Source organism: Marmota marmota, unplaced genomic scaffold (assembly GCF_001458135.2).
Source record: "Marmota marmota marmota unplaced genomic scaffold, marMar, whole genome shotgun sequence".
NCBI lineage: Eukaryota > Metazoa > Chordata > Mammalia > Rodentia > Sciuridae > Marmota > Marmota marmota.
This window is the reverse complement of record NW_026000241.1, coordinates 31,123,385-31,137,730: the sequence shown is the minus strand read 5'-3', so window position 1 is coordinate 31,137,730 and position 14,346 is coordinate 31,123,385. Positions and strand designations below refer to the sequence as shown.

At 36.6% G+C, this 14,346-nt stretch overlaps 1 protein-coding gene across 1 annotated transcript in view; it reads left to right on the top strand.

Annotated features, from left to right (window-relative positions):
* The window catches only part of LOC107145145 (acidic proline-rich protein HP43A-like), a 152,539-nt gene that overhangs the window by 23,504 nt on the left and 114,689 nt on the right, over nt 1–14,346 (top strand). The gene's annotated exons all lie outside the window — the stretch shown is intronic.

Below are 14,346 nucleotides of genomic sequence, written 5' to 3'. Positions count from 1 at the left end.
TCTGTCACCACTGCCAGGGAGAATTTACACTCTCCGCTGACGGCCACGCTGCCAACCCAACCAAACCAATCCAAGCCAAAGACCAAACCTGAACCAAAAAGCTTTGAGAACTTACGCTCTCCACCGAGCCAAAAACCAAAAAGCTCTAAGCGATCGCAAAGGAAAAACAAGAAGGAGAAGAAGAGGAGGAAGAAGAAGAGGAAGAGGCGCCTTACTTACCCCCTAAAGGAGTCTGTTGGAGGTCTCCTTGTCTGGCGATGCGCTTTTCCCAGCCAATGTACCAAATGTAAGGGTCCCGCGAAACGTTGGAGAAAGAGACCACCAAGTGACCACTCATGCAATTGGCAGAAGGGGGATTTATTGAACCAGCATGCTGGGGCTCCGTGTCCACTCAAGAAGGGAAAGCAGCCAGAGCCCCGAGCAGGGGCTGAGCACTGCTTAAGTACACTTTTTGGGGAGGGCGGAGGGCTTTGTATACATCAGAACAAATCATCATGAGGTGCGGGAAAATTGAACAACAACTCCTAAACATGATTAGTTCATTCATTGGCGGGAACAGGTCAGGCTGGAGTGATAGGTCATTCCTAAGGAGGGGGTTACATTTAAACTGATTGGTCCAGGCCCTGCAATGCCTATGTGCGACCACACAGAGCCCTTATTAAACAACCAAATAGTCAGGGGAAATATTTACTTGGCAGTTCCAAGCATTGTCTTAACAGCTACAGAAATTTCAGGTTTTGCAGGTAGCATAGAAACCTAACAATACCTCCTTTACATTTTAACTCAGACCTTACAGCTTAGAAACTTTTACAACACCCAGTCTTTTACCCTTTAACTTTTACACTTTAACTTCAATTTCTTTTACCCTTACAAAATGTTAGATCAAATAGATACTTTTATTAAATCAAAAAGTGACACTTGTCCTATTTGCTAACGATTTACTTAAGTCACATAAACTTGAATAATATTTCTGGTCATTTTGATAGTTTTGAAAGACATACTTCAATTTACATAATCATTTATTTTTTTAAGCTTTTGAATAGAGTTATCAATTCTTTGGTTAGTACCACATAGTTGAAAAATATTACACCTATAAACAGTTCTTTGTACATATATAGATTCAAGTTGATCTGATACTTTTCATTTAGTATTAGAGAATAAAAAGAAACACATCCAATTTTTTAAGACATTTGAGATCCATTATTGCTTACAATATATTGAAGAGAAAAAATAATATATATGTATATCTTTTTCCTTTTCATAATGGTGATGGAAACTAGCAGTGCTTTGCTACTGACCTACAATCACAATCCTTTTTATTTTTTACTTTGATAGAGTTCTGTGTTGCTTAGGGCCTTGCCCATTTGGTTAGGCTAGCCTTGAACTTGCAATCCACCTTCTTCAGCCTCCCAAGTCACTTTAGTTACAGGCATGTGCCACAATGGCTGGCTATGATTTTTTTTCCTTTGTAAAAATTTGTTCTTATTAGTTTCACATGATAGTAGAATGCATTTTGATATGTTGTGCATAAATGGAATATAACTCCTCATTCTTCTAGATGTACATTTTATACAATCACAATGGTCAAGAAATCAGATATGTATATAGGGTTATAATGCCTGATTCATGATACAATCCTTTCTAAACCCATGCCACTTCCCGCCTCTTCACTCTCCTATACCTAATCCAAAGTACCTCTATTTTTCTCTAGCACATCCCCATTATTGTGAATTAGCATCTACTCATCAGAGAAAACATTCAGCCTTTGGTTCGGGGGACTGGCTTATTTCACTTAGCATGATTTTCTCCAGCTCCATCTATTTACGTGCAAATGCCATAATGTCATTCTTCTTTAAGGTTGAGCAATATTCTGTTGTGTATATATGCCACATTTTCTTTACCCATTCTTTGAAGGGCATCAAGTTCTGTTTCATAATTTGGCTATTGTGTATGGAGCTAAAAGCAGCATAGATTCCTCAAAACCATGGAATGACTGATATTTTTAAGGTTGAAAATTCCTCTCAATGGCCATGGTACTCTCAATTTTTTAAATTAGTTCATAAATTCTCTAGAAATTCCAGTTCCTACAAGTTAAGAGAATCAGAGCCCCTGGATTGAAAAGTGGCCATTATTGCTGTCTGTTTGAAATTCTTCCACAAGAAACCTGTTTACTTACCGTGTCCATTTTCTCTATAAATTCTAAAGTGGAAACTAGTGGGATGTTTAAACCTAATCAGAATTAAAAATGCTCAAATATATATGGGCTACTTGACAAAAGTGTAAAATTCATACTTGAAAATCATCTGTTATGACATTTGCTATGGTTGGATATGGTTTGAGTGTCTGCAAAGGCTTCATGGTTTGAAATTTAATCCTCATAAGATAGTAAGAAGATGGATGCTTTATATAAGACCTACTAGTATTGACTTTTGAATGTTCATTGAGAATCAGTGAGCTCAGGGCTTTCTTGGTTCTTAGCTTGTATGTGTATTTCTTGTGGTCATTATCTTGATCTCCTCAAAATTACAATCCTACCATTACAACAGGTTAAATATAAGGTTGACATAAAACTGTCAAATGTTTATTTTATTTCTTAATCTCAGTCTATGCGTGTTCATAGAGATTCTCATAGGCAACACATACTTGAATATTTTATTAATTCATTTGATCACAACATGTCTTTTAATTGAATACTTTAACCATTTACATTCTAGGTAATTTTCAGTATGTAGGACTTACAAAAGCAAAATTTTTAGCTTATTTGTCATTTCATTGTGTTTCTTTCTTTTTCCTCATAATTTTCTGTTTGACTTAAGTGACTTATCTAGAAATGTCTTTTGATTTTTCATTTATAGCCTTGAATTTGTCAATTACAAACTTTTGCTTGAATTGAACCACAGTTGGTATTGACTTCAAAAAGCTATTTTGAAATGATATCTCCATAATATAAGATGGTAAAAAAGAAACGTAATACATACTAATATAAATCCATGGGCTTGCACATTTTGAACTTTTGATGTCCCATTTAATATCTGCCCATTTTTGTTAACATACTGTTGTAATTATTATTCTTAACTGTTTTATTTCAATCTCATAGTAAAGACATAAATGACTTACTCACTGTGTTTTCAATATCAAGGCATTTTCTATTTTTCTTTTTAGCTACTCTAACCAGTGAGTCTTATTGCTTCTTATGTTCTCTTCTTAGTCATTGAGGTTTCAGTCTCAGTTTGAGGAACTCCATTTCACAGCTCTTATAGGATCAGTCTAGTGGTGATACATCAGGTCAGCTTTTAATTCTCTTAGAATGTCTTTATTTCTTCTTAATTTCTGAAGGAGAGTTATGCTAGGTTCAGGATTCTTGGTTCACAGGGTTTTTTTTCATTCATTACCATGAAATATTCATGTCTTTCTTTTCTTGTCAAAAAGGTTTTCTGGAGAAGTTGGTTGTCTGGCCAACTGGGACACACTTAAGTGCTCCCTCTCCCCTTTTTCTTACTGGTTTGAGAATTCTCTCTTTTCCTGTGACCTTGGTCACAGGAATTGATAATTATTAATTAGTATTAATATTAATTGGTGTGGATTTGACCTCATTGTACCTTGATTTGATATCTTTCTCTAACTTTGGAAGTTTTCTGCCATGATCTCTTTTGACATATGTTTCACAACTTGGGTATTTCAAGTCCCTCTTAAAACTCAATAGCTAGAATATTTACTATTTATTCTGTTCCAGTTTCCACCACATTTCTTCCTTCTACTTTATTATTTTTCCTTCTCTCTCCACTAACTTTGCAATTTCAAATCCACTATTCAAAATAATTAATTTCCCTTCTTGTGTAACCAATTCTGGTATTGATTCTTCTTATTATGTTTTTAATTCCATTTAGTGTATTTTTCACTTCAAGAACTTCAGTTGGATTTTTTATTGCTTCCATCTCTCTATTAAGCTTTTCTGCTATAATATTGAATTATTTCTTTGGGTTCTCTTGAAGCTTCTTCGTTTTCCTTAAATCAGATAAAAGTTAGTTTCTTCATGTACACCTTTGCCCATCTGGGATATTTTCTGGTCAGAGTCTGTCAATTTACTTTAACCTATAAATAAGGCCCTGATTCCCTGAAAGTTTTTGAAGCTGTTTGGTATGAAAGATACTATGCCTATTCAAGGATACATACTTATACCAGTCTGCATAGTGTGAAAACCTTTGTGACTATCTTGCCATAAATCCAAGAAGGCTGCTTCTTTTCTCTGAGTCTATAGTCACTTCTGCTCTTTTAGCACTCAAGTGTGGCCAAAGTATAGATGTACTGCGAGTTGGCTTTTGGTGTGTTGTCACTATTTCAGTTCAAATTAGCTCCCAATTCCTATCTGGTATGTTCCAAACAAACAGGTTGAGCACCTCAGAATGGCACTTTGTCCCTGCAAGCTTCTCTCTGGAGCTGGAGAATGCAAAGAGTTTTCTTCATCAGTCACTTGCCTGTGATCTGTCACTGCTTAATTCTGTTCTACTCTGTAAAGGATCATCTAGGGGTGACAGGTCGCAGGACTCTGCCAGAACTATGGCCATGCACACCTTAATGCTGTTACATTCAGAACTTAAGACTCTCTGAGACTAGTGAAACACTGGGAAGGAAAAAGACACCCCTTTCTTCATTGCCAATAAGTCTGTGAATTCCTGAGCCATAACTACTGCAACCAGCCATAGGTCACCTGGGATAGAATGGAACTCTGTTAGCTTGGGCTCTTGTCCAGGTTTATTTGTGAGGCTTAACCATGTGCACTAGTCTGTCTGTGTGTGCTTTTAGACTCTGCCCACTATTAGATTGAACCAGACTGGTCCTGAGTTCCAAGTATTGTGCCCAGCAGTTTGTCTTCCCCTCCAGAATCGAAGTCTTACTTCACACAATGACACTAAAATTGTCAGTAGTGTTAGTTCAGGCAGTACCTTGGCTTCCATGTCATGATTAACTCACAACTGAGTGTCAAAGCTGCAGGTATTTACAGTATGCAGACTTTGAGTATGAGTCATCCCATTCCAAGGTGGGAAGTAATGCAGGCCTGAACTCAACTCAGTCCACCTGGTAAGTCTCAAGACTGTCTCACACAGGACCTGCTCTAGGAAAAGCAGTTTTGATGTCTGCCCAGTGGTGTTTCTCCATGATGAAGACTCAACTTCAAGACAGAAGCCTGTCCTATATTTCTTGCCCTGTTTTCCAGTAGTGGACTCTTACATCCCCTCTCCTTCCAAGGTGAGTAAAGAGTGCTGGCAGCAGTCCCTTGGCCACTTGTTCAATGCAGGTATAGCAAGTCAGGTTTTAAGAATGGGCATTAGAGAGGGATTGTGAGCATCTCCTGGAAGTGGGATTCATCAAACTATGCCTAATACTGGGTTCAAAGCCTAAATCCTGGACTGAATTCCCTCTTTGCCCCACAAGCAGTAAGTATCTCCCAACTTGCCTGCCTGGAGTTCAAGAAGGAGTTACATGACCATCTCTTCTCCTCCAGAGTTTCTCAATACTTTTTTTCCTGTAGTATACGAAATCTAGACACTATGATTTCTCATCTGGCATTCTTAATTCTCACGAAGGTAGTTTGGTGCACAAGTACCTATTCAATTTGGCGTCCCTGATCAGATGCTGGTTAGATTACCTCAGTTAGCTGCATCCTGGCTTTATCTCCTCTAATTTGCAAGAATGTGAGCACTTCACATTTCCTCATTCAGTAGAACCACATTATAACTTGTTTAGCCAATATACTAATGAATCAAAACAAAAGGCAGCCCAAAACCCCTAAACAAAGACACTGTCACCATCAATCTATTAAAACAGATTTCATCCAGGTAAACAAAGACTTCCAGCTGGCTTCAATCAATTAATATTTTTCAATTGTCTTATTTTTGGTGGTGTACTGAGAATTGAACTTAGGGGCACTCAACCCAGAGCCACATCCCAACCCCCTTTTTTATTATTATTTTATTTAGAGACAGGGTCTCACTGAGTCACTTAGTGCCTACCTGTTCCTGAGGCTGTCTTTTAAGTCACAGTTCCCCTGCCTCACCTCTTAAGAGCTGCTTGAATTATACATGTGTGCCATTGCACCTGTCTTAATTGTCTTTTGAACTTGCTTCTCAACAATAATAGAATTTATAATCCTTCCCTACTTAGAACACTCTCTTCCTTTATTTCAATGGTACTATTTGCATCTGATTTACATTTTGGTTCCCCAGTTGCTCCATTATGTATTATCAAATAAACTTTATTTATCAAATAAACCTTAAATGACTTTTCTTTTTCTGGAATGACACTGGGAATTTACCATTGATTGTGAATACAAAATCATTTTCCTCTTCATGAAAGAGAAGATGGCTCCATCCTTGTCAATGAGATAAGTGCATTTGCACAAGAAGCTTCAGAGATATCCATGGGATTTCTTTTTATTCTTCTATGTTCAGTCTCATCCTTTCTTCTTTGTCCATACATGCACACCATGAAAAATTGTCTTACACCATGATCAAGTGGGGGTTCAAATGCAAGGTTGGTTCAACATACAGAAATCAATAAATGTAACTCATCACATCAACAGTCTTAAAGATAAGAACCATGTGATCATCTCAATAGATGCAGAAAAAGCATTTGACAAAATACAGCACCCCTTTATGTTTAAGACACTAGAAAAACTAGGGATAACAGAAACATATCTCATCCTCGTAAAATCTATCTATGCTAAATTCAAGGCCAACATCATTCTAAATAGAGAAGAATTCAAAGTATTCCCTTGAAATCCTGGAACAAGAGAGGGGTTCCCTCTTTCTTCACTTTTGTTAAACATAGTTCATGAAACACTTGACAGAGCAATTAGACAGATGAAAGAAATTAAAGGGAATATGGATAGGTAAAGAAAAACTCAACTTAGCACTATTTGCAGATGATATGATTTTATACCTAGAAGATACAAAAAGTTAGACCACTAATCTCTAGGATATATAAAGAACTCAGAGAAGATGTCCTGTTTCTTGTTGCTCTGTGTCATGAAACCAAGAAAACAGGCAGCTTCTCTACAAGGTCTCACCTAGATGGAATACAACATCTCAGAGTGTGTGAGAGGACCACTATACATCAGATTTTTGCAGAGACCACCAACGCTAAGACCACCACCCAGAAATCAGAGCCTGTGCATTCCAGTAAGACTCTGGACTCTGGACCCAAAGCCTTCAGTTCTAGCACACACAGGACTCTCAAGTGGCCTAGCCGAATCACATAATCAGCACCCCTGCAGAACTCCAGACTATGCCTTCTCCCACACAGGCCACTCAGTTGCTATCTAACCACAGCACAAGGCCATCCCAGTTCCCCAACCTCACCAGACACCCCAGAGCTGGAAGCAGACTGACTTCATCTTGGAAAAACTTTCTTGCCTTTTTTTTTTTTTTTGGTGGGCGTGGTGATCAGCTCAAATATCCATCTGAACAGGTACCTGGTTTCCATATCCCTCCCTCTTCCTCCCTCCACAGCTGTGATAACTTGGCACAGTGACTACCCAACACAAAAAATGCTCTCAGCTGAACAGGAGCACAGTCCAACAAGTGTGCCACCCACCTGGTGCTAGCCTAAGGGTGAGAGGTCTGGCAGTTGGGACCTGATATGCAAAAGGGAGAAGGGGTATAAAGCCTGGAGCAAATTGGGAAACCTCTAGATAGGAGAGGGAGACAATACCAAAGGCTCAAGTTTTCTCACCCTGGTTACCTACACCACCCTGAGGGCAGAGACTCCAGCTTATAATAGACAACTCTACCTACCGGAAGAGAAGAAGGAAAGAAATAGAATTCTAAGAGTGGTTTTCTTTCTTTCTTTCTTTTCCTCTTCTTGTTTCTCCTCTACCCTTCTATCCTCTGGCTCTCCCAACCCCAACGTATGTGAAACAAAACTTTGCATGAAATAGAACTTTGGGAACTGAGTCATCTGAATAATATAATATAGAAGAATTGCAGAAGCCCCGCCCCCTTTTTATTTTTATTTTTCTTCTGTCTTTTTTATCTTTCTTTCTTTCCCTTTTTTTCTTCTTCTCTTTTTTCTTCTTTTACCTTACAAATTTTACTATTTTTACATCCTGTAACTTTCTAAATACATATGTGTGTTTGTTTTTATGTACTCTACTGTCCTCCCACATACTTGTCTACCCTAAATTACTTCCTGTCTATTCTCTGCTACTAACCTTCTTCATTATAGTTCTCCTTCAAATTTCCTAAGTTATATTAATCCCATACCCTCGTATCTTTCCCCCTTAGTATATTGTCATATGCCCAACCACCAGTTCACTGTCCGCTGCCAGAAACTGTAAACCTTTTAGGAAACTATTGATTATATTTTAAATAACAATTGAATCCAACATCTCTGGACATTGATACTAAACTATAAATGTTTTAATAACAATAATTTGTACATAGGTGATGTATTGTTGATAGTAGGATCTGTTAACATTGTCCTTCCCCACAAAGGAGGGAATCTTGAAACCATACAAGAGCACTACAAATCTATAGGGTAAAATAAATAACACACCAGTCCCACAGAGCTGAAAAGAAAAAAAAATGTGAGCAACATGAAAAGACAAGGGAAGAGAATACCACAAACAAGACAACATATCATTAGAAGAATTGACAGCTACAGCAGAAAAAGGACAGAGAAAGATTTCAGGATATACATAGTTTACATATTCTGCAATCTCAAAGAAGACATATGAGAACAAATACAGGCAGTGAAAGATCCCTTTCACAATAAGCTACAAAACAAATCCAAGAAGCAGTCAGGGAGATGGAGGTATGAAAAAAAAAACACCAGAAATCCTTGAAATGAAAGAAATAATAAACCAAATTAAAAACTCAAATGAGAGCATCACCAACAGAGTAAACCACTCAGAAGATAGGACATCAGACAATGAAGATAAAATATATCATCTTGAAAAGAACATAGACAACACAGCAAAAATGATATAAACCAGGAGCAGAACATTCAAGAAATATGGGATTGCATAAAAAGACCAAATTTAAGAAATATTGGAATAGAAGAAGGCATGGGGGTTCAAACAAAAGAAATGAGCAATCTATTCAATGAAATAATATCATAAAACTTTCCAGACAAGAATGAAATGGAAATCCAAATCCAGGAAGCTTAAAGGATGCCAAATGTGCAAAATTACAACACATCCACACCAAGAAACATTATAATGAAAATACCCAATACAGAATAAGGAGAGAATTTTAAAATCCAAGAGAGAAAGCAGTCACATTGCATATAATGGTAAACCAATTAGAATGTCAGCAGATTTTTCAACATAGACCCTGAAAGTTAGCATATCCTGGAACAATATATATCAAGCTCTGAAAGATAATGGGTGCCAATAAAGACATCCAGTAAAATTAAGCTTCAGATTTGAAGATGAAATAAAAACCTTCCATGATAAACAAAAGTTAAAAGAATTTATAGCTAGAAAACTGCCACTACAAATCATCCTTGACAAAATATTTCATGAATAGGAAATGAAAACAACAATGAAAACCAGTAGAGGGAAGTAGTACACTAAAGGAGAAACAAATCAAAGATGTAAACCAAGTCAAGTTAAATAACAAAAATAAACAAATATGGTTGTAAATACAAACTATGTCTCAATAGTAACCCTAAATGTTAATTGCTTAAACTCACCAATCAAAAGACACAGGCTAGGGCTGGGGATGTGGTTCAAGTGGTAGTGTGTTTGCCTGGCATGCCTGTGGCCCAGGTTCGATCCTTAGCACCACATACAAACAAAGATGTGGTGTCTGCTGAAAACTAAAAAATAAATATTAAAAATTCTCTCTCTCTCTCTCTCTCTCTGTCTCAAAAAAAAAAGACACAGGCTAACAGATCGGATTTAAAGAAAAAATATAACAATATACTGCCTCTAGGAGACTCATCTGATAGGAAAAGACATTCACAGATGGAAGGTGAAAGGTTGAAAAAAAATCATACCACTCACATGGACTGTGGAAGCAAGAAGGGGTTTCCATACTCATATCAAATAAAGTAGACTTCAAGCCAAGGTTAATAAAATGGATAAAAATGGACAGTACATACTGCTCAAGGGAACTAGACACCAACAAGACATAACAATCATAAATATATATGCCCCAAACAATGGTGTAGCTATGTTCATCAAACAAACTCTTCTCAAGTTCACAAGTCAAATTGATCACAACACAATAATCTTGAGTGACTTTAACACACCTCTCTCACTACTGGATAGCTCTTCCAAACAAAAGTTGAATAAAGAAACTATAGAGCTCAATAACACAATTAATAACTTAGACTTAACTGACATATAGAATATTTCAACTGGCATCAAGTGGATACAATTGCTTCCCAGCAGTACATTAATCCTTCTCTAAAATAGACCAAATACTATGCCACAAAGCAACTTAGCAAATACAAAAAAAGTAGAGATACTACCATGTATTTTATCAGATCATAATGGAGTGAAATTGGAAATCAACAACAAAATAAAGAATAAAAATTTCTGTATCACATGGAAACTGAACAATATTCTACTGAATGAACAATGGGTTACAGAAGGCATCAAGGAAGAGAGTTAAAAATTCATAGAAGTAAATGAAAACATAGACACAATATATTGAAATCTCTGGGACACTATGTAAGCAGTACTAAGAGGAAAATTCATTGCATGGAGTTCATTCCTCAAAAGAATAAAAAGTCAACAAATAAATGACCTCACACTACATCTCAAGGCCCTAGAAAAAGAAGAACAAATCAGTAGCAAAAGCAGTAGAAGGCAACAAATAATTAAAATTAGAGCAGAAATCAATGAAATAGAAACAAATAAAACAATTGAAAAAATTGACAAATCTAAAAGTTGGTTTTTTGAAAAAATAAATAAAATTGACAGATCCTTAGCCATGCTAATGAAGAGAAGGAGAGATAACTCAAATTACCAGCATACATGATGAAAAAGGCAATATCACAACAGACACTACAGAAATACAGAAGATAATTAGAAATTATTTTGAGATTTTAAACCCCAATAAAATAAAAGACATTGAAGGCATCAACAAATTTCTCAAGTCATATTATTGAGTCAGAAGATATACACAACTTAAACAGACCAATATCAAGTGAGGAAATAAAAGAAGCCATCAAAAGCTTATCAACAAAGAAAAGCCCAGGACCAGAAAGATACACAGCAAAGTTCTACAAGGCCTTTAAAGAAGAACTAATACCAACACTCTTCAATTTATTTAAGGAAATAGAAAAAGAGGCGGCACTTCCAAACTCATTCTATGAGGCCAATATCACCCTGATTCCAAAACCAGACAAAGACACATCAAAGAAACAAAACTTCAGACCAATATCTTTAATGAACATAGAAGCAAAATATCTCAATAAAATTCTGGCAAATCGAATACAAAAACATACCAATAACATATCAAAACATACAAAAATTTATCAAGGCTCAGTATGGCGCAGATGGAAGCCCTGGCTGTGTGGCACTCGATCGGCATAAATGGAAGACAGGAAGAAGGCGCAGAACAGAAACTTTGCTTGCGGGTCCCCAGACCAAGATCTGGACACAGCACAAAGTTACCCCAGCACACCCCACCTCACCAAACACCCTACACAGGTAACAGACTGAATACATCTGGGAAATCTTTACTTGCCAACTATCGGTGGGCATGGCTACCAGCTTGGTTCTGTGGCCGATCAGGTACCCGGTTTCCAACTTCCCCACCCCTAGTGTGATAACTCAAAATTTTTCCCACAAGCTTTTCAGGGTGTAGCTATCAATGCAGAACAGCAACTGTACAGGAACCTGGTTTCCAACTCAGAGACTAAGTAGGGAGGCTCCAGGTAGAAGCTCAAGCCCCCTTACACTGGCTACCTCCACCACCCTGAATGCAGACACTCAAGCTAGGAATAGACAACTCCACCTACTGGAAGAAAAGAAAACAGAGTTCTGAGACTTTTTTTCTTTTTTCTTTCTTTCTTTTCATTTCTTGCTCTTCTCATCCAATCTCCTCTCCCCTCCCCCTCTGTTGCTCACATCCTCAGCATATGTGAATCCAAGAACATTGCATGAAATTAGACTTTAAGAATTGAATCACCAGAATAATATAATACAGAGGAGTTGCATAGGCCCCACCTCACCTCCCTTTATTTTTTTTCTTTTTTCTTATTTTCTTTCTCCCTCTCTTTCTTTCTTTCCTTCTTATTTTTTCTCTTATTTTTTCTTCCTCCCTCTGTCCCACTTTCAACCTCCTATCTTTTACTATTTATATATAGGGTAATTTTCTAAATACAGATAAGGAGTTTGAAGTTATACATTCTTCCGTAAATTACCCCTGTCTATTCATTAGAGTTCTTCTCTAAAGTTGCTAAATTAGAGTAATTTGACACCCTCACTCCTTTCCCCCTTAACATATGTCCTACACCTGACCCTCAGTTCTCTATATGCCACCAGAAATGGTATGCCTTTTATGAAACTAATGACTATATTCTAAATAATTATTGAAGCCAACATATGTAGACTAGAGTCTAACTATAAATGTATTAATAATAAAAACTTGCTCATAGATTATGTATTATTTATATTGACAACTGTTAACATTGTTTTTCTCCACAAAAGAGAGATTTTGGAACTATAGAAGAGCAATATAAATATATAGGGGGAAAATATTAACACAACAGTCACACAGAGCTGGAAAGAAATGTAAGCAATATGAAAAGACAAGGAAAGAAAGGACCACAAACAATGCAGGACATGTCAACATTAGAAAAGGTAACATCTGCAGCAGAAGGAATGTCAGATAAAGATTTCAGGTTATACATGGTTCAGATGATCTGAAGTCTTAAGGAAGACATTAGACAGCAAGTGCAGACAATGAAAGTTCACTTTGACAATGAATTACATAAACAAATCCAAGAAGCAAAAGATCAACTCTACAGGGAGATAGAGGTTATACAAAGAAAAAAAAAGACAAAACAGAAATGAAGGAAATTATAAACCAAATTAAAAACTCAAATGAGAGTATAATCAGTAGAGTAGACCAATTAGAAGTCAGAACATCAGACAATGAAGACAAAATATATCATCTTGAAAAGAGCCTAAACAATTCAGAAAAGCTGATAAGAATCCATGAGCAGAACATCCAAGAAATCTGGGATACCATAAAAAGACCAAATTAAAGAGTTATTGGGATAGAAAAAGGTATAGAGGTTCAAACCAAAGAAATGAGCAATCTGTTCAATGAAATAATTTTAGAAAACTTTCCAGACATGAAGAATGAAATGGCAATCCAAATCCTAGAAGCCTACAGGACACTGAATGTACAAAACCACAAAAGACCAAGGCCAAGACACATTATCATGAAAATGTCCAACATACAGAACAAGGAGAGAATTTTAAAAGCTACAAGAGAAAGGAGGCAGATTACATTAAGGTGTAAACCAATTAGGTAAATGGCTGATTTTTCAGCACAGATGCTGAAAGCTCTAAGATCCTGGAATAATGTATTTCAAATGCTGAAAGATAATGGGTTCCAACCAAGAATCTTGTATCCAGCAAAATTAAGCTTCAGATTTGACAATGAAATAAAAACCTTTTATGATAAAAAGAATTCGCAGCTAGAAAACAGGCTCTGCAAAACATGTTGAGCAAAACATTACACGAAGAGGAAATGAAAAACAACAATGAAAATCAACATCGGGAAGTAGTACAGTAAGGAGAAAAACTAAATAAAGAGACAAAAAATCAAGTTAAATAACAAAAATAAACAAATATGTCTGGAAGTACAAACCATATCTCAATAGTAACCCTAAATGTTAATGGCTTAAACTCACCAATCAAAAGACATAGGCTAGTAGACTGGATTTAAAAAAAAGATTTAACAATATGCTGCCTACAGGAGACTCATCTAATAGGAAAAGACATACACAGACTGAGGGTGAAAGATTGGGAAAAATCATAACACTCACATGGACCTTGGAAGCAAGCAGGGGTGTCCATACTCATATCAAATAAAATAGACTTCAAGCCAAAGTTAATCAAAAGGGATAAAGGACACTACATACTGCAAAAGGGAACCATTCACCAACAAGACATAACAATCATTAATATATATGCCCCAAACAATGGTGTAGCTATGTTCATCAAGCAAACTCTTCTCAAGTTCAAGAGACAAATAGACCACACCACAATAATCATGGGTGACTTTAACACACCTCCCTCACTACTGGACAGATCTTCCAAACAAGAGTTGAATAAAGAACTATAGACCTCAATATCACAATTAAAAACTTAGAATTAAT